The sequence below is a fragment of the Canis lupus genome, chromosome 21 (genome assembly GCF_003254725.2).
Source record: "Canis lupus dingo isolate Sandy chromosome 21, ASM325472v2, whole genome shotgun sequence".
NCBI classification, from domain to species: domain Eukaryota; kingdom Metazoa; phylum Chordata; class Mammalia; order Carnivora; family Canidae; genus Canis; species Canis lupus.
This window is the reverse complement of record NC_064263.1, coordinates 7,773,501-7,797,730: the sequence shown is the minus strand read 5'-3', so window position 1 is coordinate 7,797,730 and position 24,230 is coordinate 7,773,501. Positions and strand designations below refer to the sequence as shown.

The window sequence follows — 24,230 nt, the reverse complement described above, 5'->3', positions numbered from 1 at the left end:
GAAGTCAAATGCTTGCAAGAAAAATGGAAGAATTCAACCCATTAGTGGTTTATTTTGTATTATTTTTTTAATTTATTTTTTATTGGTGTTCAATTTACTAACATACAGAATAACCCCCAGTGCCCGTCACCCATTACTCCCACCCCCTGCCCTCCTCCCCTTCTACCACCCCTAGTTCGTTTCCCAGAGTTAGCAGTCTTTACGTTCTGTCTCCCTTTCTGATATTTCCCACACATTTCTTCTCCCTTCCCTTATATTCCCTTTCACTATTATTTATATTCCCCAAATGAATGAGAACATATGTTTGTCCTTCTCCGACGGACTTACTTCACTCAGCATAATACCCTCCAGTTCCATCCACGTTGAAGCAAATGGTGGGTATTTGTCATTTCTAATAGCTGAGTAATATTCCATTGTATACATAAACCACATCTTCTTTATCCATTCATCTTTCGTTGGACACCGAGGCTCCTTCCACAGTTTGGCTATCGTGGCCATTGCTGCTATAAACATCAGGGTGCAGGTGTCCCGGCGTTTCATTGCATTTGTATCTTTGGGGTAAATCCCCAACAGTGCAATTGCTGGGTCGTAGGGCAGGTCTATTAACTCTTTGAGGAACCTCTACATAGTTTTCCAGAGTGGCTGCACCAGTTCACATTCCCACCAACAGTGTAAGAGGGTTCCCTTTTCTCCGCATCCTCTCCAACATTTGTTGTTTCCTGCCCTGTTAATTTGCCCCATTCTCACTGGTGTGAGGTGGGATCTCATTGTGGTTTTGATTTGTATTTCCCTGATGGCAAGGGATGCGGAGCATTTTCTCATATGCATGTTGGCCATGTCTATGTCTTCCTTTGTGAAGATTTCTCTTCATGTCTTTTGCCCATTTCATGATTGGATTGTTTGTTTCTTTGGTGTTGAGTTTAAGAAGTTCTTTATAGATCTTGGAAACTAGCCCTTTATCTGATAGGTCATTTGCAAATATCTTCTCCCATTCTGTAGGTTGTCTTTGAGTTTTGTTGACTGTATCCTTTGCTGTGCAAAAGCTTCTTATCTTGATGAAGTCCCAATAGTTCATTTTTGCTTTTGTTTCTTTTGCCTTCGTGGATGTATCTTGCAAGAAGTTACTATGGCCGAGTTCAAAAAGGGTGTTGCCTGTGTTCTTCTCTAGGATTTTGATGGAATCTTGTCTCACATTTAGATCTTTCATCCATTTTGAGTTTATCTTTGTGTATGGTGCAAGAGAGTGGTCTAGTTTCATTCTTCTGCATGTGGATGTCCAATTTTCCCAGCACCATTTATTGAAGAGACTGTCTTTCTTCCAATGGATAGTCTTTCCTCCTTTATCGAATATTAGTTGCCCATAAAGTTCAGGGTCCACTTCTGGATTCTCTATTCTGTTCCACTGATCTATGTGTCTGTTTTTGTGCCAGTACCACACTGTCTTGATGACCACAGCTTTGTAGTACAACCTGAAATCTGGCATTGTGATGCCCCCAGATATGGTTTTCTTTTTTAAAATTCCCCTGGCTATTCGGGGTCTTTTCTGATTCCACACAAATCTTAAAATAATTTGTTCTAACTCTCTGAAGAAAGTCCATGGTATTTTGATAGGGATTGCATTAAACGTGTATATTGCCCTGGGTAACATTGACATTTTCACAATATTAATTCTGCCAATCCATGAGCATGGAATATTTTTCCATCTCTTTGTGTCTTCCTCAATTTCTTTCAGAAGTGTTCTATAGTTTTGAGGGTATAGATCCTTTACATCTTTGGTGAGGTTTATTCCTAGGTATCTTATGCTTTTGGGTGCAATTGTAAATGGGATTGACTCCTTAATTTCTCTTTCTTCAGTCTCATTGTTAGTGTATAGAAATGCCACTGATTTCTGGGCATTGATTTTGTATCCTGCCACGCTACCGAATTGCTGTATGAGTTCTAGCAATCTTGGGGTGGAGACTTTTGGGTTTTCTATGTAGAGTATCATGTCATCGGCGAAGAGGGAGAGTTTGACTTCTTCTTTGCCAATTTGAATGCCTTTAATGTCTTTTTGTTGTCTGATTGCGGAGGCTAGGACTTCCAGTACTATGTTGAACAGCAGTGGTGAGAGTGGACATCCCTGTCTTGTTCCTGATCTTAGGGGAAAGGCTCCCAGTGCTTCCCCATTGAGAATGATATTTGCTGTGGGCTTTTCATAGATGGCTTTTAAGATGTCGAGGAATGTTCCCTCTATCCCTACACTCTGAAGAGTTTTGATCAGAAATGGATGCTGTATTTTGTCAAATGCTTTCTCTGCATCTAATGAGAGGATCATATGGTTCTTGGTTTTTCTCTTGCTGATATGATGAATCACATTGATTGTTTTACGGGTGTTGAACCAGCCTTGTGTCCCAGGGATAAATCCTACTTGGTCATGGTGAATAATTTTCTTAATGTATTGTTGGATCCTATTGGCCAGTATCTTGTTGAGAATTTTTGCATCCATGTTCATCAGGGATATTGGTCTGTAATTCTCCTTTTTGGTGGGGTCTTTGTCTGGTTTTGGAATTAAGGTGATGCTGGCCTCATAGAACGAATTTGGAAGTACTCCATCTCTTTCTATCTTTCCAAACAGCTTTAGGAGTATAGGTATGGTTTCTTCTTTAAACGTTTGATAAAATTCCCCTGGGAAGCCATCTGGCCCTGGACTCTTGTGTCTTGGGAGGTTTTTGATGACTGCTTCAATTTCTTCCCTGGTTATTGGCCTGTTAAGGTTTTCTATTTCTTCCTGTTCCAGTTTTGGTAGTTTGTGGCTTTCCAGGAATGCGTCCATTTCTCCTAGATTGCCTAATTTATTGGCATATAGCTGTTCATAATATGTTTTTAAAATCGTTTGTATTTCCTTGGTGTTGGTAGTGATCTCTCCTTTCTCATTCATGATTTTATTAATTTGAGTCTTCTCTCTCTTCTTTTTAATAAGGCTGGCTAATGGTTTATCTATCTTATTAATTCTTTCAAAGAACCAACTCCTGGTTCTGTTGATCTGTTCCACAGTTCTTCTGGTCTCGATTTCGTTGAGTTCTGCTCGAATCTTTATTAACTCCCTTCTTCTCTTGGGTGTAGGATCTATTTGCTGTTTTTTCTCTAGCTCCTTTATGTGTAAGGTTAGCTTTTGTATTTGAGTTCTTTCCAGTTTTTGAATGGATGCTTGTATTGCGATGTATTTCCCTCTTAGGACTGCTTTTGCTGCATCTCAAAGATTTTGGATGGTTGTATCTTCATTCTCATTAGTTTCCATGAATCTTTTTAATTCTTCCTTAATTTCCTGGTTGACCCTTTCATCTTTGAGCAGGATGGTCCTTAACCTCCACGTGTTTGAGGTCCTTCCAAACTTCTTGTTGTGATTTAGTTCTAATTTCAAGGCATTATGGTCTGAGAATATACAGGGGACGATCCCAATCTTTTGGTATCGCTCAGACCCGATTTGTGACCCAATATGTGGTCTATTCTGGAGAAAGTTCCATGTGCACTTGAGAAGAATGTGTATTCAGTTGAGTTTGGATGTAAAGTTCTGTAGATATCTGTGAAATCCATCTGGTCCAGTGTATCATTTAAAGCTCTCGTTTCTTTGAAGATGTTGTGCTTAGAAGACCTATCGAGTATAGAAAGAGCTAGATTGAAGCCACCAAGTATAAGTGTATTATTATCTAAGTATTTCTTCACTTTGGTTAATAATTGATTTATATATTTGGCAGCTCCCACATTTGGGGCATATATATTGAGGATTGTTAAGTCCTCTTGTTGAATAGATCCTTTAAGTATGATATAGTGTCCCTCTTCATCTCTCACTACAGTCTTTGGGGTAAATTTTAGTTTATCTGATATAAGGATGGCTACCCCTGCTTTCTTTTGAGGACCATTCGAATGGTAAATGGTTCTCCAACCTTTTATTTTCAGGCTGTAGGTGTCCTTCTGTCTAAAATGAGTCTCTTGTAGACAGCAAATAGATGGGTCCTGCTTTTTTATCCAGTCTGAAACCCTGCGCCTTTTGATGGGGTCATTAAGCCCATTCACATTCAGAGTTACTATTGAGAGATATGAGTTTAGTGTCATCATGATATCTATTCAGTCCTTGTTTTTGTGGATTGTTCCACTGAACTTCTTCTTAAAGGGGAATTTTAAGAGTCCCCCTTAAAATTTCTTGCAGAGCTGGTTTGGAGGTCACATATTCTTTCACTTGCTGCCTGTCTTGGAAGCTCTTTATCTCTCCTTCCATTTTGAATGAGAGCCTTGCTGGATAAAGTATTCTTGGTTGCATGTTCTTCTCATTTAGGACCCTGAATATATCCTGCCAGCCCTCTCTGGCCTGCCAGGTCTCTGTGGAGAGGTCTGCTGTTACCCTAATACTCCTCCCCATAAAAGTCAGGGATTTCTTGTCTCTTGCTGCTTTAAGGATCTTCTCTTTATCTTTGGAATTTGCAAGCTTCACTATTAAATGTTGAGGTGTTGAACGGTTTTTAATGATTTTAGGGGGGGATCTCTCTATTTCCTGGATCCGAATGCCTGTTTCCCTTCCCAGATTAGGAAAGTTTTCAGCTAGAATTTGTTCAAATACATATTCTGGCCCTCTGTCCCTTTCGGCGCCCTCGGGAACACCAACTAAACGTAGGTTTTTCTTCCTCAGGCTGTCGTTTATTTCCCTTAATCTATGTTCATTGTCTTTTAATTGTTTGTCTCTTTTTTCCTCAGTTTCCCTCTTTGCTATCAACTTGTCTTGTATGTCACTCACTCGTTCTTCCACCTCGTTAACCCTCGTCGTTAGGACTTCTAGTTTGGATTGCATCTCATTCAATTGATTTTTAATTTCTGCCTGATTAGCTCTAAATTCTGCAGTCATGAAGTCTCTTGAGTCCTTCATGCTTTTTTCTAGAGCCTCCAGTAGCTGTATAATAGTGCTTCTGAATTGGCTTTCTGACATTGAATTGTAATCCAGATTTTGTAACTCTGTGGGAGAGAGGACTGTTTCTGATTCTTTCTTTTGAGGTGAGGTTTTCCTTCTAGTCATTTTGCTCAGTGCAGAGTGGCCAAAAGCAAGTTGTATTGGGAAAAGGAGAAAAAGAGAGGAGAGAAAGAAGGAAAGAAAAGAGAAAGAGAAAAAAAAGGGAAGAAATAAACGAAAAGAAAAAGAAAGAAAGGAGAAAAAAGGGGGGTGGGGGAAGGAAACAAATCAAAAAGCCAAAAAAAAAAAAAAAAAAAAAAAAAAGAACCACGGGGGAGTATCTTCTGATTCTGTGTACTTTAAGTCCCTTGGCTTCCCCTGGAAGTTGTCAGTCAGTCTAGCTGGTGTTCTGGGGGAGGGACCTGCTGTGCTGATTTTCAGGTGTTAGCAGTTGGGGGAGCTGCTCTGCCCCTGCCTGTGCAGGGCTCAGTGGGGGTTGTTTACCCCGTGAGGCCCCAGGAGCAACAGCCCTAGTGGCGGGGCAGCTCTGGAAACCTGGATTCAGCCCCCGCAGTAGCTCCGGAGCTCTCCGTCTGCAGGGCCTGGACGCTGATCTGCTCAGCTCGGGGCAGGAGCGTCCTCGCTGTCCTGGGCCCTCCCGGCCTCTGCCTGTCCCGGGGGAGGCCGGATCCTGGGCTGTGTCCCGGAGCCCTGTGCTCCGGAGCCTGCGCTGTTGGATTCGCACTCCTGCCCCGCCGCCCCCTCCGCGGAGCCGCCCCCGAGCCCCCCAGAGCTGCTCCCGCCCCGCAGCCCCCTCCGCGGAGCCGCCCCCGAGCCCCCCGAGCTGCTCCCGCCCCGCAGCCCCCTCCGCGGAGCCGCCCCCGAGCCCCCCGAGCTCCCGCCCCGCAGCCCCCTCCGCGGAGCCGCCCCCGAGCTGCTCCCGCCCCGCAGCCCCCTCCGCGGAGCCGCCCCCGAGCCCCCCGAGCTGCTCCCGCCCCGCAGCCCCCTCCGCGGAGCCGCCCCCGAGCCCCCCGAGCTGCTCCCGCCCCGCAGCCCCCTCCGCGGAGCCCGCCCCCGAGCCCCCCGAGCTGCTCCGGGTCCCGCCGTGCGCGCTGCAGCCCTTAGGGAGCTCGGGCGCCTCTCCCGGGGCGCAGGTGCCTGTCAGTGTCCCCGGGAGCCCGAGGGCATCCCCGCCCTCCTGGGTCCTGCTCCACCTCCCCGCGAGCCCCTTTCCCCCGGGAAGGTCGGTGCAGCTCCTGCTCCTCCGGGACGGGGCTCTCCTGTCCTGGGGACACTCGCCCCGGCCTCAGCCCGGCTCCTCGCGGGGCCCCTCCCCCTTGGAGGCCTTTTGTTTATTTCTTTTTCCCCGTCTTCCTACCTTGATAGAATCGCAAACTCTTCTCGCTGTAGCATTCCAGCTGGTCTCTCTTTAATTCTCAGGCCGAATTCATAGATTTTCAGGATAATTGGAAGGTTTTCTAGGTAATTTGGTGGAGACAGGTGATTTGGGGACCCTACTCTTCCGCCGTCTTGCCCCTTCCCCTCCATTAGTGGTTTAAACTGAGATACTCCTCTAGATGCCTCACCAGCGCGACACCCTCGAGGCTCGCTGTGAACATTCAGTGTAGTCATGTTTGTTGAGTGCTTAGCTGAGCCTGACCCCAAGAGGGTGTTCATCACTTTGTGGCCCAAGGTGGTGGTGGCGGCGGTGGTGGTGGAAGAGAGAGGAACAGTATCCGGTAGCTGTGTTAGCGGAATGCTAGTGATATCGCTGTGCTGTGGGAGAAGAGGTGTGAACTGAAGGCCTCTCCAAGGCGCCAGAGCCGGCCAATGTGAGCAACCTGGTCCCCTGGGGAAGGAGCCAAGTTGCTATGGAGTGAGGGGGAGGCGCCGTGGATCCTCTGCAGTTCGGGTTTGCAAATTCAGCTTCCCAAAGGCAGCATGGCATGGTGATCAAACATACCTGAAATTAAATACCGACCTGCCACTTACCAGCAGATCTTAGCCTCCTTGTCTAATTCTCTGACTCCCGGGCTCCCTATTTGTGACACTCAGAGGTTAACAGCCACCGTACTGGTCCCAGGGAGCGCAGAATGACTGCATGTAGTCGAGCAGCTGGCACAAAGTTCTTGGTCAGCAAAGCAGCTATCGCCTCCCTAGAATTTCATATATAATGAGGAAGAAACCAAGGTAGGCAAGATTAAAAGAAAATTCATGTGCTTCACACTGTTTCTTGAAACCAGGTTGTTGTTTTAAATACATTGAGCACAAGGCTTAGAAAGTCACTTTTAAAGAAAACAAAATTTGGGGGGTCTGGGGGCCTGGGTGGCTCAGTCAGTTAAGTGTCTGCCTTCGGCTCGGGTCATAATCCCAGGGTCCAGGGTCTTACTTTTGGCCCTGCTTAGTGGGGAGCCTGTTTCTCCCTCTCTTTCTAGCCCTCCCCCAGCCCTGCTTGTGTGCACTTTCTCTTAAATAAATAAAATCTTAAAATAAAAATAAAGCGAAGTCTGAAGTGCACTAAACCCTAAGCATCATGCATTGATTTCTATTTTAGACTCATTCATGGACTTCAGTAGAGTGTGCCTTTGCAAATCACACCTTCCTCTTAAGCTGGAGGCCAGGCCCTATCCACAGTGTCCTCCAGCTCTGAGGCTGCACCCATGTCTGAAGGCCTGTGCTCAGACCTCAGGGTGAGATCCAAAGGCATGACAGGTGCCTGTGGCCACCTAGGACGGTGCAGGAGCTGAAGACCTAGCAGAGGTCACTTACTGGAGTTCAAGAGCCATGTTAAGGGAGGGTGATGTGGCCCAAGGTATATGTTGACAAAATGAATCTGGGTGCTCCAGTCGGATATATGGAAGAGAAAGCCCAGAGGGCAGGGGGCCATTTGAAAGACTTTAATTCCAGGAAAAGTATAGAGAAAACGCTACTTGGGGGTAGCAATAAAAATAGAGAGTAGATGGTCAAAACTAGGAACATCACAGTGATAAAATGTACAGATTTCAAATAGGTTATAAGAAGTTCATTCTGCCACATGCCAGTTGAGTCACCACGGCTTGGGACAACCCACCTTCAGACTTTAGGTCCCATTACCTTCCACCCCATCCCAAGAGCCAATCAGAGAACTGTGCTTGGCTTACCTGTGAACTACAGAACTGAGTCTACCTGCGTCTACACAGCTTCATCATTAGTTCTATGAAAATATTTGCCCAGGAAGATAAGGCTTTTGCCAAGATCTCATTTCACTGTGTGCTTCAGGAAATCCTTTTACTCTGATCAACTGGTTTAAAGCAAGGAGTTTGTCCATCTAGGCAAATAGCTCTGCTATGAGAATGATAGATTTTGCTCATCTGGCCAAATGGCTTATTACTAGCCAAGTTTACGTCTCAAGAATTGCTAATTCTAGACTACTATGGCACAAACCTATTACCTAAATTAGTTATCTATCATAAAAGACTGCTTTAAACTATTAAAAACCAGGCCCCCAAACCTGGCAAATACTCTCCCTCACTTCCCCCGTCTGAGATATTACCAAGACTGTCAGTAGGAATTCTCGCTTAATGCAGCCAGCCTAATGAACCTCACTTGGGCCAAGAGGCTTTCTGGGGACCTTCTGCAGAGCTGATAAGCATCAAGCCAAAACCACCAGCCTGAGGTTCACAACCATACATAATTCCTCCTGTTTTGAGGAATTGTCTCTGGGTCATGATCCCAGAGACCATGACCATGCATGGTCGTACCTATTTCCCTCAAGCTGTGAGACCTCTCTCTGCTCTGACCCACCCCCCACACTCCACCCCCACACTCTTAGTGTTACTTTCCTTTGCCTCATATTAGAGCTGTATTATGTATTTGTTTTATTGCTGTCTGTGGTACCCTCTATATTTCATACAGAGATGCCAATAGTGTGCCTTGCACATGACCAGGGCATGACAAGCTCATTCTAAAAGTGTTTTTAAAGACTTCCAAAGCATTTAAGGAGAACAAGTCAAAGGAAGCATAAAATCTTAATTTTTTTCCCCTTAAACCAAAATTCTAAAAGCAAGACCTCTGGTATAATTTAGAGTTGTGTTTGGCTTTACAAAATAAGCTCCCTCTAGTTCTTTTCAGAATGTTTGATAATTAGCTTTTGGGCTCTTGTACTGCTTCCATGCACACATGCACACTTGCCTGCACACACACATACATCAAACCATGTCAACTTAGATGTCCCAGGAATGTACTTTAGTGTAATTACAGCAGCCTTCTTTGTCTCTTCCATCTTCTGTATCTTCGGCTTGATGTTTTGAGATACTGATCTACTTCTTTCCCTGATCCTAGATCCTACTAGAAACGTGTCCCAGGCACTGTGCTGGGTGCACAGTGGGGCTCCTCTGTGGGTGAAGCCCAGATTTGTATGTGCTGCTGAGGAAGAACAAGTGACAGCACATCACCAGTACCTAGACAAATTCTTTATTTTGCACAGGCACCTGGTTTCTAATTAAGCTTAGGCATAAACAGATAAAGATTGATGGATTGCTTCATGATGGAGACAAGTGAGCATCAGGTGATGACAAACCTTGAGAGAAAAACAGTCAAAAGTGAGTACAGTGAGTCAGACACCATGGGACAGACTCAGCAAGAATGCCTGAGACGGGAACCCACCCTCATAGATCTTCTTGGCCTCATAGGGGCAGCAAACTATTCATGTCCTAAGACTTGAGCAAGATAAACCAGCACAAGCAAACATGCCCAAAGCTCTCTTCCCTTGCCACATTTCATTCTATTTGTCATAGTCCCCCCCCTCCATGCTGTCACCATCACAACCACATTCTATGACAAATGACAGAGCCATCATCGGGAAAGACGAAGAACCAGACATACCCTCTCCCATTCAATTTAACCTCAAATTTCCAGTCTCATTCTTTCTGTGAGCTTCAGCGTCTTGAGATAGGTCATACCTGCCTGTGGATCACTGAAAATTTTCCAGCAGGATCTTCTACATGTTATAATCAGATCAAAGGCGTTTTTTGACCCTCTCCAAATATTAACTGATCAACTTGATATTAAATGAATATAAAATATGAGTTTGGATAAAGACAAAGGTGAAAATTTCTAAAATAGGAAATGCATATGTTCTTTTTCTGTCCATAAGGAAATGCAGAGTGACGTGGGTTGTGTCCTGGGATAAATAAAGAGGAACTCTTTCCAAACTTCATGCCTTCCAGACCTCTGCTCTATACGTGGAGGAACACCCCCTGTCTCCCAACTGATTCGAGCCCCTTTCAGGAGTCCTTGAAGAGGACTGTTTACCTCACCAGTTACCCCACACCAGTTAAAGCCATCGCTTGGAACTGACTAAACCTAAAATCATGTTTTAGGATGGATAGCCCTTCTCAAAATTTTAGCCAGGGAGAAGATTAGGTTAGATGGACTTTAAAACATAGCCCAAGATTAAGTCTCCCTTATTTTAATGACTCAAAAAAAAATCTTTCAAGGAATTTATTTGTAAGCAACTTATATTGCCCAACTTTCTGTTTATGTACATACTCTGTTGGCTTATTTACCCCATTATAAATAAAAGTCTCTTAAAAGGCTATCAGAGTAAGTATGGATTATTATTTTGCCTTTTTATTTTAATTTTTTAAAGATTTTATTTATTTATTTGGCACAGAAAGAGCATAAGCAGGGGGAGAATCTGGCTCCCCGCCAAGCAGAAGCCCCATGTGGGGCTCTATCCTAGGACCCTGGTATCATGACCTGAGCCAAAGGCAAACTCCTAACTGACTGAGCCACCCAGGTGCCCTTATTTTGCCTTTTTAATAATGAATCATTATTAAGGTGACTTGAAGGAAAAACAACATGGCTATTTAATCCATCACATGGTGTGTAAACAATTCTATCTACAGATACATGTATAGATCCACTGCATATATAGATATATCACTTTACACATAGATATATCACTACATCTATCCATCCATCCATCTCACAATAGCCCAGATGTTGCAACAACCTCTTGAATGTCGCTATGTTTCTAATTTCACTTTCTTCTATTTTCCACACTGCAACCAAAGTCATTTTTCGAAATGTAAAAATGGTACTTTCATCTTACTATGCAAATAGTTCTTGTCTCTTTACATTGTTGAAGTTCAAAAGCCCTTCATGATTTTTCTCTCCAACAGCATCATCTGCTGCTCCATTCCCACTCTTCCTCTCTCCTCCAGCCCATGGGAGCCCTCACCATTACCTCAGTGCTCTAGTGGCCTGTGCCTGTGTCCATACTGGCCCTGCTGGGTCACCTGGCCTGCCTTCTGCCCCCTGGTGAGCTCGTGTTCACCCTTTCAAACCTAGATATGTATCTACTCCCCTCCCCTCAGCTCATTCACCCTCACTTTGGGTCACCACTCTATCCTGTATTTACCTTCATCATACCATTGAAACCAACACTTGTTTATATTTGTGTCCCCTAACGAGGCTGTAAACTGTTTGGGGACAGGGTCTGTGTCTAGTTTTGTCTTTTCTGTGCTGAAAACAGTATACATAGTATACAGTAAGTGTGCAATATATATAAACTGAATGAATGCATGAATGGAACTCTTGAGGATATTTCAATAACCTATAGAGAAACTGGAGAATAAATTTTTTAAGTTGTTCTTAAATTTTATTTATTTAAGATTTTATTTATTTATTCATGAGAGACACACAGGGAGAGGCAGAGACATAGACAGAAAGAGATGCAGGCTCCCGTGGGGAGCCTGATGGGGAACTTGATCCCAGGACCCTGGGATCAGGACCTGAGCCAAAGGCAGATGTTCAACCACTGAGCCACCCAGGTGCCCCAAATTTTATTTTATTTTAAAGATTAGCTTTGCACAGTGGCAGTATTGTAGCCAATGAGGTTTATCCAAGGCGCATTTATTGCTAATTATTTTAAAGATTTTACGTCTGCCTTTGGCTCAGGGTGTGATCCTGGAGTCCCAGGATCAAGTCCTACATCAGGTAGGACTTTGCATGGAGCCTGCTTCTCCTTCTGCCTATGTCTCTGTCTCCCTCTCTCTTTCTGTCTCTCATGAATAAATAAATAAAATCTTTTAAAAAACAGTATTAAAGATTTTATTTATTTGTTTGAGACAGTAAGTGACAGAGAGAGGGGAGGAGTAGAGGGAGTGGGAGAAGCAGACTCCTCGCTGAGCAGGGAGCCTGATGCAGGGCTTCATCTCAGGACTCCAGAATCCTGACCTGAGCCGAAGGCAGAGGCTTAACCAACTGAGCCACCCAGACACCCCTGATGTCCTCAAATTTTAGATTCACATAATTTCTTGCCCTTATGCTCTACTGAAGCTAGTATGGATCCCAAAGGACCAGTGTTAAGGAAAGCCACTTTCAAACCCTTTAAAAATTTTCACAGAGCACTAAACTTGTATTCATTAGGATGATACAAATATAAATTAAGGGTAACCTTAATATCTCTTAATATAGCCTGAACCGTTTAATCTCGGGTTCACATAAAGCTCATTGCAGTAATGTGTAAGTAGATCAGTGGGCCAGAAACAAGTCTAAAGACAGAGTCACATACATATTTTCAGAATACAAAATCTGTTACTACAAATCAGTAAGGGAACAACGGTATATTTAGTAAATTGTACTTACATAGCTATCTCTTCATCTTGGAGAAAGTAAAGTGGCAAAATATGTTATGAATAAAATTCTAAAAAGAAAACAACAGATTAGCTGAGAATATTTGCAACACCTTAAAAAGTAATAATACCTAAATTATGGTTTCTAAAAAACTTATAACATAAAAATTTAAAAACAAAAGGTCAAATAGACATAATGAACAGAGGAAGAAATATAAATGACTGTTAAACATTTGAAAAATATTCAACCAAAAAAATTTTTAAATGCCAATGTGATATCGATATCATTTTTCACTCACTAAATTGGCAAACAGATTAAAGATCGAAGATATTCAATATTGGTGACATAAACACTATTATTCACTGTTATAGAAATGCAACTTTTGTTTTTTTTTTTTAAAGATTTTATTTATTTATTAATGAGAGACACACAGAGAGAGGCAGAGACATAGGCAGAGGGAGAAGCAGGCTCCCTGTGGGAAGCCCGATGTGGGACCCGATCCCAGGACCCCAGGATCATGATCTGAGCCAAAGGCATATGCTCAACCACTGAGCCACCCAGGCATCCCAGAAATGTAAGTTTTTATTAAATATTTGTAAAATAAATTTTTAGTGCTTATCAAAATTTTATATGTGTATACCTAACTATTTAACCTGTAGAAGTATCTGTATATTTTGGATGTAATAATGTATAACACCTCCTAATTTGTAGTGCTGAAAAATTGGATTCAGTTTAAGTGTATGACAACAGAATCATGGTTATATAGAAAGCAGTACATAGAAATTACAGGATATTGGGACACTTGGGTGGCTCAGTGGTTGAGCATCTGCCTTTGGCAGATCACTGGTTCTCTCCCCAGTGGTCCCAGGATCAAGTCCCACATCAGGCTCCCTGCATGGAGCCTGCTTCTCCCTCTTCCTATGTCTCTGCCCCATTCTCTCTCTCTCTCTCTCTCTCTCTCTCTCTCTCATTCTGTGTGTGTCTCATGAATAAATAAATAAAATCTTTAAAAAAATTATGGGATACTTTACTGGTGTTCAAAAGCATAGGTAGATCTATATACTAACATGGATTGTTACATAAGTTAAGTGAAAAGATTAAGGATCCCCCCATATTACAACTTCTATGTATGTATGTTCATCCATTGATCATTTGTATATACATAACACAAGGTCTGGAGATATGTTCACCTAATTTTTACCTTTGGGAAAAGGAATGGACTATGACTGTAGGGAAAGACCCTCCATGTTTTTCTTTTTTTTTTTTTTTTAATTTTTATTTATTTATGATAGTTACAGAGAGAGAGAGAGGCAGAGACACAGGCAGAGGGAGAAGCAGGCTCCATGCACCGGGAGCCCGATGTGGGATTCGATCCCGGGTCTCCAGGATCGCGCCCTGGGCCAAAGGCAGGCGCCAAACAGCTGCGCCACCCAGGGATCCCTGTTTTTCTTTATCTAATCTTTTATTGTCTTTTCTTTCCAACTTGAACATGTCTTATTTGGGGGAATAAACAATAAAAAGATTAAAAAATTTTAAGCATACCACTAACTAGAACTCTTGTTATCTATCATGATATCACTGAACAAAGATGGCTTAATCACAGCAAAAGAAGATTAAGGTACAATGTCTAGATGAACTCTCTGAGGCTACTGATGCTAACGAGGGACAGGGTGAGGCAGACATAGTTTGTTGCATTAATAAGATTGGGAAGAAGTATACCCAACACCTAGAACCAGGTATTCAGGGAAAATGGTGAGAGGTATAGGTCAAGGCTAACAGCTAGTGTCCACAATCTCAGAGATACAGGGTATCCTCATCCCAGGTGGCAGACTAGGAAAGGAAACTGGAATGTGGTTGGCAGCAGGGATCAGAGACTTAGCCAAAAGCCTGGAGTGCAGGGAACTGACCTCAGGCCCTAGGGTGGAGCTTTGGGAGATAGCAAGAGCAAAGGAGAGCCTTCAGAGTACAATCTACCTGAGTCAGAGGCCGTGACAAGGCCACAGCTACGGACCCATAAAGAGAAAAGCAGACCCCAGTTTTAGAACGGTGGTGACCTATCTGTTCACATTAAATGTGACCATTGACCAGGGTGTAGGGTAGGGTCAGATCTATATCATAGTGCCACATGTTCTGAACTCTGGGTAAGAAGACTGTGGAAAGGGCAGTCAGCTGTTGGTATAATTCAGGGTAACTGAGAAAGTGCTGCAGACCTCTTAGTTAGCTCTCCAAAACTGTATGATCAGAATATGTTGGTCTAGACTGGGGATCAAAAAACAGGACCCCACAACACAATCTGAAGAAATATTAGAGATAGTGCTGACTCAAAATGAAGATTTCTAGAATCTCTGGTAGATATTCCTCAAAGAAGGCTTCTTAGTTTGAGAGTCACTAGGCATTGAGAGACTGGTCACGTATCTCTGCGTTAGGTCTAAGCACATCAATCTTGTTGGTTCTCTCTCCTGAACTTTCCAGGAGAAGTATCTACCTGTAATTGATGGAGTAGCAAGCAAAAGGAAGAGACACCAGTGCTGTCTTAGATTTATGACCCCTTTTTTCACTCAAGGTAAGAACTCCAGAATTCAGAATACTATATTCTTATCTGATACGTGGGACTAGATTAAATGTTGAACTACATGATAGATGAAGCTGAATTAATTAATGTCAGTTCTCATATAAATGGCTTATGATGAGAAACAATGAAATTAAGGAAAGTTGATGTGATATATCATCATTCCTCTTCATTTAATCCAGCTGAGAGGTGGGCCAGAGGTAGATGCATTGCATAAATGAAAAAATGGGCAGAGTTGGTAATACATTTACATTCATTTCCTTTTCAGAGTTGTCAAGAGTTGTTCTCATGAACCTAAAATTCATATTTAGTGTACAAACAAGCTCCATGCTTTCATTTAAAAGCAATCTGGCTTGTTCTGTCTGGCAATAACATAACCCTTTATTTTAGCAACACAAATTTGGATGGAAAATCAGGGCAAGTTTTCAATGGCTGAAATATTAAAGCTTTAACATCTTTCTAGTTAAGTCCTGGATGAGATGAGCTCCCTTGAAGCCTGGCACACATGATAGCAGGGAATTCACTATTCCTCCAACGTGGCCCTCGTGCTTTCAGAAGTCAAAGCCAGACTATCCCCAGGAACTACAGAGTCCAGTCTGATGAGCAAATCCACAGTTTTTCCTAGTCATTATCTCCCTGCTCTCTGCAAGGGATGGGTGCTCCATGGTAAAGCAGAGAAGTATACTGACTTAGGTTCCAGGGTGCAAGTATGTGAGAGAGGAGACATTCCTTTAGATTGCAAAAATCTAGTATGCTAATTTTGTTACCAACTGATATGCAACCAAAGTATTTTTTAAATTCATTAAATGAGGGATGCCTGGGTGGCTCAGTGGTTGAGTGTCTGCTTTTGGCTCAGGGTGTGATCCCAGTGTCCCAGGATCGAGTCCCACGTCGTGCTCCCTGCATGGAGCCTGCTTCTCCCTCTGCGTGTGTCTCTGCCTCTCTTTCTGTGTCTCTTATGAATAAATAAATAAAAATATTTTAAAAATGCATTAAATGAGTACATACTTATTAGGCCTGGTGGGGTTGAGGAGACCAAGGTGAGTAAGTCAAAAATTCCAGTCCTGAAGAGATTCATGGTCAGGGACATAGACACCTGAACAGAGAATGTGTAAAGTACAGTAACAGAGCAAGATCAAGGTGCTGTGAGAGCATTTTGTAAGCTTGTGGAAATGGTAGATGTCCCCCCAGAAACACCACCTTCAGGCAGTGCTCAAATTAGATAGATAGAAGGTCACCAGTCAGAAGGAAGATGATGTGTGAAGCAGACAGAAATGCAAAGAAAAGGCACTGAAGCCTGGAATGCATAGTTTGATTCTATGCCTATCAGATTGTCAATGATTAAAATTATATATGTGATACTGTGTGGCCAACAGAGTTGGAAACAAGCCCTTTCAGGTTTGCTGGTTAGGGTGGAGGCTGGTCCAAGCCCTGTTGAGGACAACGAGGGAGATCACTCATGTTCACAAAGACACCTATGTGTAATCTAGCAGTTCCTCTTTTAGGAATGCAACACAATGGTGCCCCCCCGCCAAAAAAAAGAGAAGTCTCAAAAGAATGAGTTGGAAGGATCTCCAATATCTATTACTCAGGAAAAGCACAAGTACAAGCTGCAGAACAGCAGGTATGAAAGACTACTATTTGCGTAAGAAAAGGGACATGATAAAATAAAGATTAAATATAAACATTCAATACTGTATGCATAAAATGTCTCTGAAAAGAGACAAGGAACTAATAAATGTGTTGCCTCAGGAGAGAAACTGGCAGGTGTCTTTCTTTCTTTCTTTCTTTCTTTCTTTCTTTCTTTCTTTCTTTCTTTCTTTCTTTCCTTCCTTCCTTCCTTCTTTCTTTCCTCCTTTCTTCCTTCCTTTTTTCTTTTCTTTTCTTTTCTTTTCTTTTCTTTTCTTTTCTTTTTTCTTTTCTTTTCTTTTCTTTTCTAATTTTCTTTTCTTTTCCTATGGTGAGAACCATTAAGATCTACCCTCTCAGAATTTCATGTGTGTAAAACAGGATTGTTAATTACAGTCACATTTCTGATGTTAGGTCTCCAGAACTTACTCACTGTGTATAACTGAAAATGTACCCTATGGCCAACATGTCCCATTTCCTCCTCCCCTTAACCACTGGCAACCACCATCTACTCACTATTTCTATGAGTTTGACTATTTATGTTTCACATAAAAGTGAGATTATGCAGTATTTGTCTTTCTGTGTCTGGCTTATTTCACCTAGCATAGTGTCCTCTAGGTTCATCCATGTTGGATGGCAGGACTTCCCTTTTATTTCAGGCCAAATAATGTCCTATTGTGTGTGTGTGTGTGTGTGTGTGTGTGTGTGTGTGTATAACATTTTCTTTATCTATTAATCCATCAATAAACATTTAAATTATTTCCATATCTTGGCTGGTGTGAATAGGCTGCTGTGAATGTGCGAGTACAGCTATCTCCTTGATCTCCTAATTTCATTATCTTGATATGTACCCTTTCATAACTTTATTTATATGTTTATTTATTTTTAAGTGGACTCCACACCCAACGTGGGGCTTGCACGCACAACATTAAGATTGGAACCTGAGCTAATATCAAAAGTTGGATGCTCAACTGCCTGAGTCACTCAAGCATCCCTTTTAAATTTTTTTATTTTGATTTTTAATTTTTTAATTTTATTCCTTTCCAAAACTTTAAAGTGTATGGTTTGTTTACAAGAATAATCTACTGCAGGGGGAGCTGTGGGAGATGAGTGCAAAAAGGTTGTGCGTGAAAGGCTCATTACCTCAACTTAAGAAGAAAGGCATAGTGGAGTGATGTGTTGGTGTTCAGGACATCAGCCTTGGTGGCAGAGAGACCTAGCTTTAGAATCCCACCCAACACTTCCTGGCTGCCTGTGGGACAGTACTTGGCATGTTTCCAACCACAGGAGGTTCTCAATAAGTCCCGCTCCTTCCCTCCTTCTCTTTTTAACCGTCTGCTATGTCCTGGCTTAGCTGGATAACAGGGTGTTCACTGAGGCAGACTTGCTGGGGGGCGGGGTGCACATTTACCTCCTTGGTGCCTAGTGCTTTTCCAAGCCCGTTTTCTATATTAGAAAAGGCAGTTAAAAAATGAGACCCATTGTTTTAATTATTTGTTCACCAGGGGACACATTACTACAGTTTCATGCATGTCAGAGGGAGGGCTCATGAATCAATATGGCACAGAGGAAACAAAGTGAAGATGGAATTGAATGTGAGAGGCTACACAGAAGTGCCCTCAGATTAGCTCAGGCAATTCAATTTACCATGGCCCTTGCCATCAGCAAAATGTCATTACACTGTACTTCACTTCCTTCCTAGAATGACTAAGCGGATGAGCAAGGCTCAAATTGTCATGCAAGCAGTTTATCATCATGGTTTGGAATGTAGCAGGCTTTCTAAGGAACCAAGGAGACTGGAGATTTTGACTGTCAGGACCCAGAGCCCTTATGGTGGCAGGACCTGAGGACAACAGGACTGGAAGCTCTTAAGGCCACCTGGAGAGGGGAATGGAAGGGTAGGAGATTCCCAGGGACTTACTCATTTATCCTGGTATAAATTAATATTTTGGTGTCTACATTTTATAAATTAGAAAGTGCCTCTCTTCTGGGTTTCTTCCCTTTTCTGGTTTGTTCTTTCATTTATCCAACACATATTTGTTAAATGCCTATTTGTTCAACATCGTGTCAAGCAGTCAGAACTCATAGAATAAGACAGTTTCTGTCCTCAAGGAGTTCATTCCTCTATATGCCCTTTACCTCCTTCCTACTGAGTTTGCATTCTTCAGTTCAGAATGTCTACCAGTATCAACATCAAATGTGTGTACACACACAGACACACATAGCTGTTGTTGCTAAAAGACTGGTAGTATAAACTACAATAAAACCTTCAGTTTTTCTCTGGAGAAATCATCCCAGGCCTCAACATGTGATAATGGTGATTCCAAGACTTGGTATATGTACTAGACTACTTGAACTAAGTGGCCAAATTTAGCATGACCAATAATAGATCAAACTGACAGTATGCATCTCTTGGTATAATTCAATGGGAAATACAAATTATTTGTATCAAGTCAGTAGAAAACAATCAGAAGAACCCAGAACCTGGGCATCCTACAAGACAACTGGCCTGGCCTTTTCAAAAATGTCAATGGCAAGTGTGGTAGCTACTTTCCAATATGGCTCCACAATGATCATAGCCTCCTGGTACTCATGCCCTGGTGTAATCCCCTCCCACCTTGACTAGAGTTTTGCAGAGTTAACTATGTATGGCTTCTGAGGTGAAATCATAAAGGATATTGTGGCTTCTGCTTTGTATCTTCCTATATCAGTTGCTCTGGAGGAAGCTAATCATCATGGCCTGAGAAGCATATATAAATACTCCTACAGAGTGGTCTATTGGTGAGGAACTCTCCTGCCAGCAGCTGGAACCATCTTGTCAGCCATGTGGGTAAGCCACCTTGGAAGTGATACTCCAGCCTTGAACAAGCCTTCAGATAACTGAATTCTCAGGTGAACTATTGACTACTTCATGAGAGACCCCAAATCAAAACTATACAACTAAGCCATTCTCGAATTCCTACCAACAGCAAGTACATAATAAATGTTTAGAGTTTTTTTAGACACTAAGTTTTATGGTTATACAACAATTTTTTATTTTCTTATACAAAAATAGATGTCTAATACATCATGAAAGAAAATAAAAAGCAAAAGGATGATTCTAGATTAAAGGAGATTAAAAGAACATGACCTACCAAGGTTAAGATACAGCTCTTCATTGAATTCTGGAAGTGAGGACACAGCTAACAGGAAGTTTACTTGGAGGAAGATTGGGGAAATTTAGATAACGTTTTTGAATCAATGTTAAGGTTTTTGGATGTGATAATGGTATTGTGGTTAAGGGAGTTAATGCCTTTGTTCTTAGGAGATACAAGCTGGAGTAGTTGGGAGAAATGTCATGATGTACATAGTATTTAATACTTTTAACCATAAATTTATGGAAAGAGATAAAGCAAATGAAATAAATTTTGTTGAAGGTTATGTTGTTTACTATTCTATTCCTTTGGGTTTTTTTAATACATTTGAATATTTTTAAAATAAAAAATGGGGAGGAAATGTGCATGCAACTTGAACCAATAATTACCTTCCAAGTATTTGTCCTAGTGATATAACTAGAATGAGCACAAGAGTTTTTAAAAAGATTTATTTATTTGTTTACTTTGGAGATAGAGAGAGCACAGGAGGGAGAGGGAGAGGTGAGGTGGAGAGTCTAAAGCAGACTCCATGCTGAGCATGGAGCCAGATGTTGGGCTTGATCTCAGGACCCTAAGATCATGACCTGAGCCAAAACCGAGTCAGATGCTTAACCACCTGCACCACTCAGGTGCCCCTTTTATTTAAAGAACTAGAAGAATTTTTATCATCTTTTTCATAGTAGTCAAAATGCAATTTTTACATGGATATTTTTAGGATTTTTTTATATTTTTAGATACATATATTTTAAATATGCCTTCCAAATTATAACATTAAATTGTCCACTATGTAAATACTCAACCAGTAGAAGAATCATGAAGTTACATCAATACTATGGAATACCATTATACCATCAAAAATGATGTTGGAAATGAATATTATCAGTATTTTTATAAAACCTAACCAAGTGAATAAAAAGCACATAATAAATCAGCAGGATTAGCATGATCTTATTTCTAGAAAACATATGTGGAAAACCATGTGGAAGAATAATTCCACAAGAAATCCCACTAGGGTGCTATTTCTGTGTCACCAAATAGTGGATATTTTTTCCTTCTTTTTACTTGTCTGCATTTCCTAATTTTCTTCAATGAATATGCACTGACTTTGTTATAAGGTAAAAAAAGGAAAAAGAAAAGGTTACTATTGTTTTGAAAAGATGGAGGTGCTGTTTCATTTTGGTGTCCTACACTTGTATGCAAACTGGCTCCTATCCTCATGAGAAAAATCAGGTTAGCCTAGTTCATGTTGAGGACATGAAGTGTAGACCTAACATGAACCTTGGAACGGTTAAAAAGAAAAGTCCAGGGATCCCTGGGTGGCTCACTGGTTTAGCGCCTGCCTTCGGCCCAGGGTATGACTCTGGAGTCCCTGGATCGAGTCCCACATCAGGCTCCCTGCAGGAGCCTACTTCTCCCTCTACCTGTGTCTCTACCCCTCTCTCTTTATCTCTCATGAATAAAATAAAATCTTAAAAAAAAAAAAAAAAGAAAAGAAAAAGAAAAGTCCAGTTGCCCCAACAAATAAACATACAAGTGAGTCCTAACCAACCCAAATAAGTAGAATTTCCTCTGCATAGTTAAGCTGGACAGTCCAATCCAAAGGTGACCCTTCAGTCCCTCCTGTGCCCTTGCCCCAGACACTGCTATGTCTCAAAGGTCCTCTTTTGGGAGTCCCTAGTGGGGTTCCTGGGTTTCCTCCTACTTTTGCTCCTCCCATAGCTGCTCCCAGAAGGCCCTCATCCTAGTGGCCATTCTCCTGGACCTCTGTGATTCCTGGCTCCCATGAGGAGGCTCCTCCTTCACTGCTGCTAGTGCCCTCTCTCCAGATTACAGAGCCCTCTGTCTCCCTTTCTCAGAAAGAAAAAAAGGCACTGTCCCAAAGGGTCATCTTCAGGCCTCACTCACACCAGCTACTTCTTCAATGCTTATCCCAAAAGCTAAGGCAAGAAGGACTCTGAGTCACAGACTTCCAGTCTTCATGGCGAGATACATCCATACCAGCTGGGAAGAAGGTACAAGCCTTCACAGTGTCCCTCACTTTGCCCACTCTATGGGGAGCTTGCCTTTTTATTTTTATTTTTTACTTATTTGAGAGAGAGAGAGCATGAGTGCTGGGGGGGGGGGGGGGATGTGCAGCAGAGGGAGAGGGAGAAGCAGACTCCCTGCTGAGCAGGACCCAGGACCCTGAGATCATGACCTGAGCCAGAGGCAGACGCTTAACCCACTGAGCCACCCGGGCGCCCCAAACTTGCCTTTCAATTCTGCATTATGGCCCAATTTCCATCCTCCGAAGGCACATGCAGATTCCCTGGGGCTAACCTCTCTGACCTCACGTGTGTAGTTCAGGCTGCAGGGCTTCAGAGTTGTCCACATGCGAACATCCACTTGTGCATTTGATGATCCCGAGGCAGTGAGGTCGGGTGCTCCCACTGAGGGAGGAGCCCCTGGGCTCAGCAGGCGACCGCAGCGGCCCGGCTCCCCCAGGCGGCCGGTGCAGCAGGTACACGGGCTCTCCAGACGCACCTGGGCCTGGCCGAGACCTCGACTTGCTCATTTACCCGCCCGCGCCTGGGCTAAGTTCTTTAATTTTCCGAGTCTCATAGTTTCCTTAGCCGCGAAATGAAGATCAAAGTATTTAGCTAATTGGGTTCGAGGATGATAAGCACGAAGGACGCGGTGCGCGGCCAATTTCCGTGTTCACCCTCAGTTTGGAGTTCTGGCCACACTCGGCAGTTTCTCTCTCTCTCTTTTTTTCTTAAGATTTTATTTATTTATTCATGGGAGACACAGAGAGGCCGAGACACAGGCCGAGGGAGAAGCAGGTCCCCGCGGGGAGCCCATGCGGGACTCGATCCCGGGACCCGGGGTCCCGCCCGGGCCGACGCGGACGCTGCACCGCCGGCCCCGGGGCCCCCTCGGCGGCTGCTCCTAGTAGACACAGGGCGGCCCCCTCCAGGCCGCGGAGTAACGGCGCCGGAGCCGCACCAGGGCGCGAGGCCGGGAAGGGCTCCGAGCGCGGGGCAGAGGCGCGGCTCGCAGCCCCGCGGGGAGGCGGGCGCGGGGGGCGCAGCTGCGGGCGGGGGCGGGAGCGGGCCGAGCCCACTGGGACCGCGGGCTCCGCGGGCGCTGGGGGAGCTCCCCGACTCCTGAGCGCTCCCCCAGTTAAATTACTGCGCATTTGCATGGATTACCTCCCCCGGGGAATTCAGAGACACCGGCTGCTCTGCACTTGGGGTCCTGGGAGGGCTGGGAGGCAGCCTGGCTGTGGGACGGGCAGGGGACGGGAGGGCCTTGCAAGGTGACATCCCCCAAGGTGCCCCTTCTAAACCCTTCCTGGGTGGCACAGGGCGGGGCCCCTATTTGGACAAGACCTAACGTGAAGTGCCCTGGCAGATCCCACTTCGCGTGGCCTGTGCAGCAGCCTGCGGGTGGAGAGGCAACCACCAGATATGCAGCCTCAATCACACGAGGGTGGGTAAGGAGTTAAAAAACAAACAGGTGGGGAGGGGACACCTGGGTATCTCAGCCGTTGAGCATCTGATGCCTTTGGCTCAGGGTGTGATCCGGGGTCCTGAGATCGAGTCCAGCATCGGGCTCCTCGCGGGGACCTGCTTCTCCCTCTGCCTGTGTCTCTGCCTCTCTCTTTGTCTCCCATGAATAAATAAATAAAATCTTTTTTTAAAAAAAAAAAGGCAAGCAGGTGAGGAATTTCAGTGAACCAACATGTGATAGCACAGTGGATGAAGGGAAGAGGAGCTGGAGAAATTGAGCCAGAATTCAGAGGTGAGCAGTAACTTTTTAAAGAATGTCTATGGCCACTGGCAAAATTGAGCCATGACCAGTCGAGGCCAAAAAGAGTATTATTTTGATGTTCCAAATGTGGTGCCTGATACACGGTGGCTACTCACCAAATTCTGTTGAACGAATGGATTAGTTCTCCTGAGACCTGGTGAAAGGGGCTACCGTGGGAAACTCTCGTCCTTCCCAGCCTCTGCAGGCATAAAGAAAGAAATTCAACAGATTATTTTTATTCTTTTCTCTATGCATTGGGGGCTTCGTTAATCTTCCGGGTAAAAGAAGAATCTAAAATATCTCTTTGCCTCCCCAAGAATAAGTTCTACTTCTTTAAAGAGGGCCAGAATTTTCCTAAGATGGGCTCAATGCAGTAAAGAGATGGATTTAGGAAAAATGCTATAATTCCTGTTCGTTGGCCCCGGGGCTGTAAATTACTGTGTAGGATTGTGGGCTCTGCCACTGGCACATTGCCACATTGTCTAGTGACTGCTAGAGCAGAAAAATGGCAGGCTCATGTTGTTGGGAGGGTGCAAGGTCACGCAATGACATATGGAGAGTGTGTTTT

The 24,230-nt window shown here is 43.5% G+C and overlaps 1 long non-coding RNA gene across 1 annotated transcript; it reads right to left on the bottom strand.

The window, feature by feature from the left end:
- Positions 1 to 9,354: 9,354 nt before the first annotated feature.
- LOC112642017 (uncharacterized) lies at positions 9,355 to 22,836 on the bottom strand. The gene is made up of 3 exons (XR_003124985.3): positions 22,199 to 22,836; positions 12,551 to 12,608; positions 9,355 to 9,476 (listed from the first exon to the last, which is right to left on the bottom strand). It is a non-coding gene; the product is annotated as an uncharacterized LOC112642017 (long non-coding RNA).
- Between the last annotated feature and the right edge of the window lie 1,394 nt (positions 22,837 to 24,230).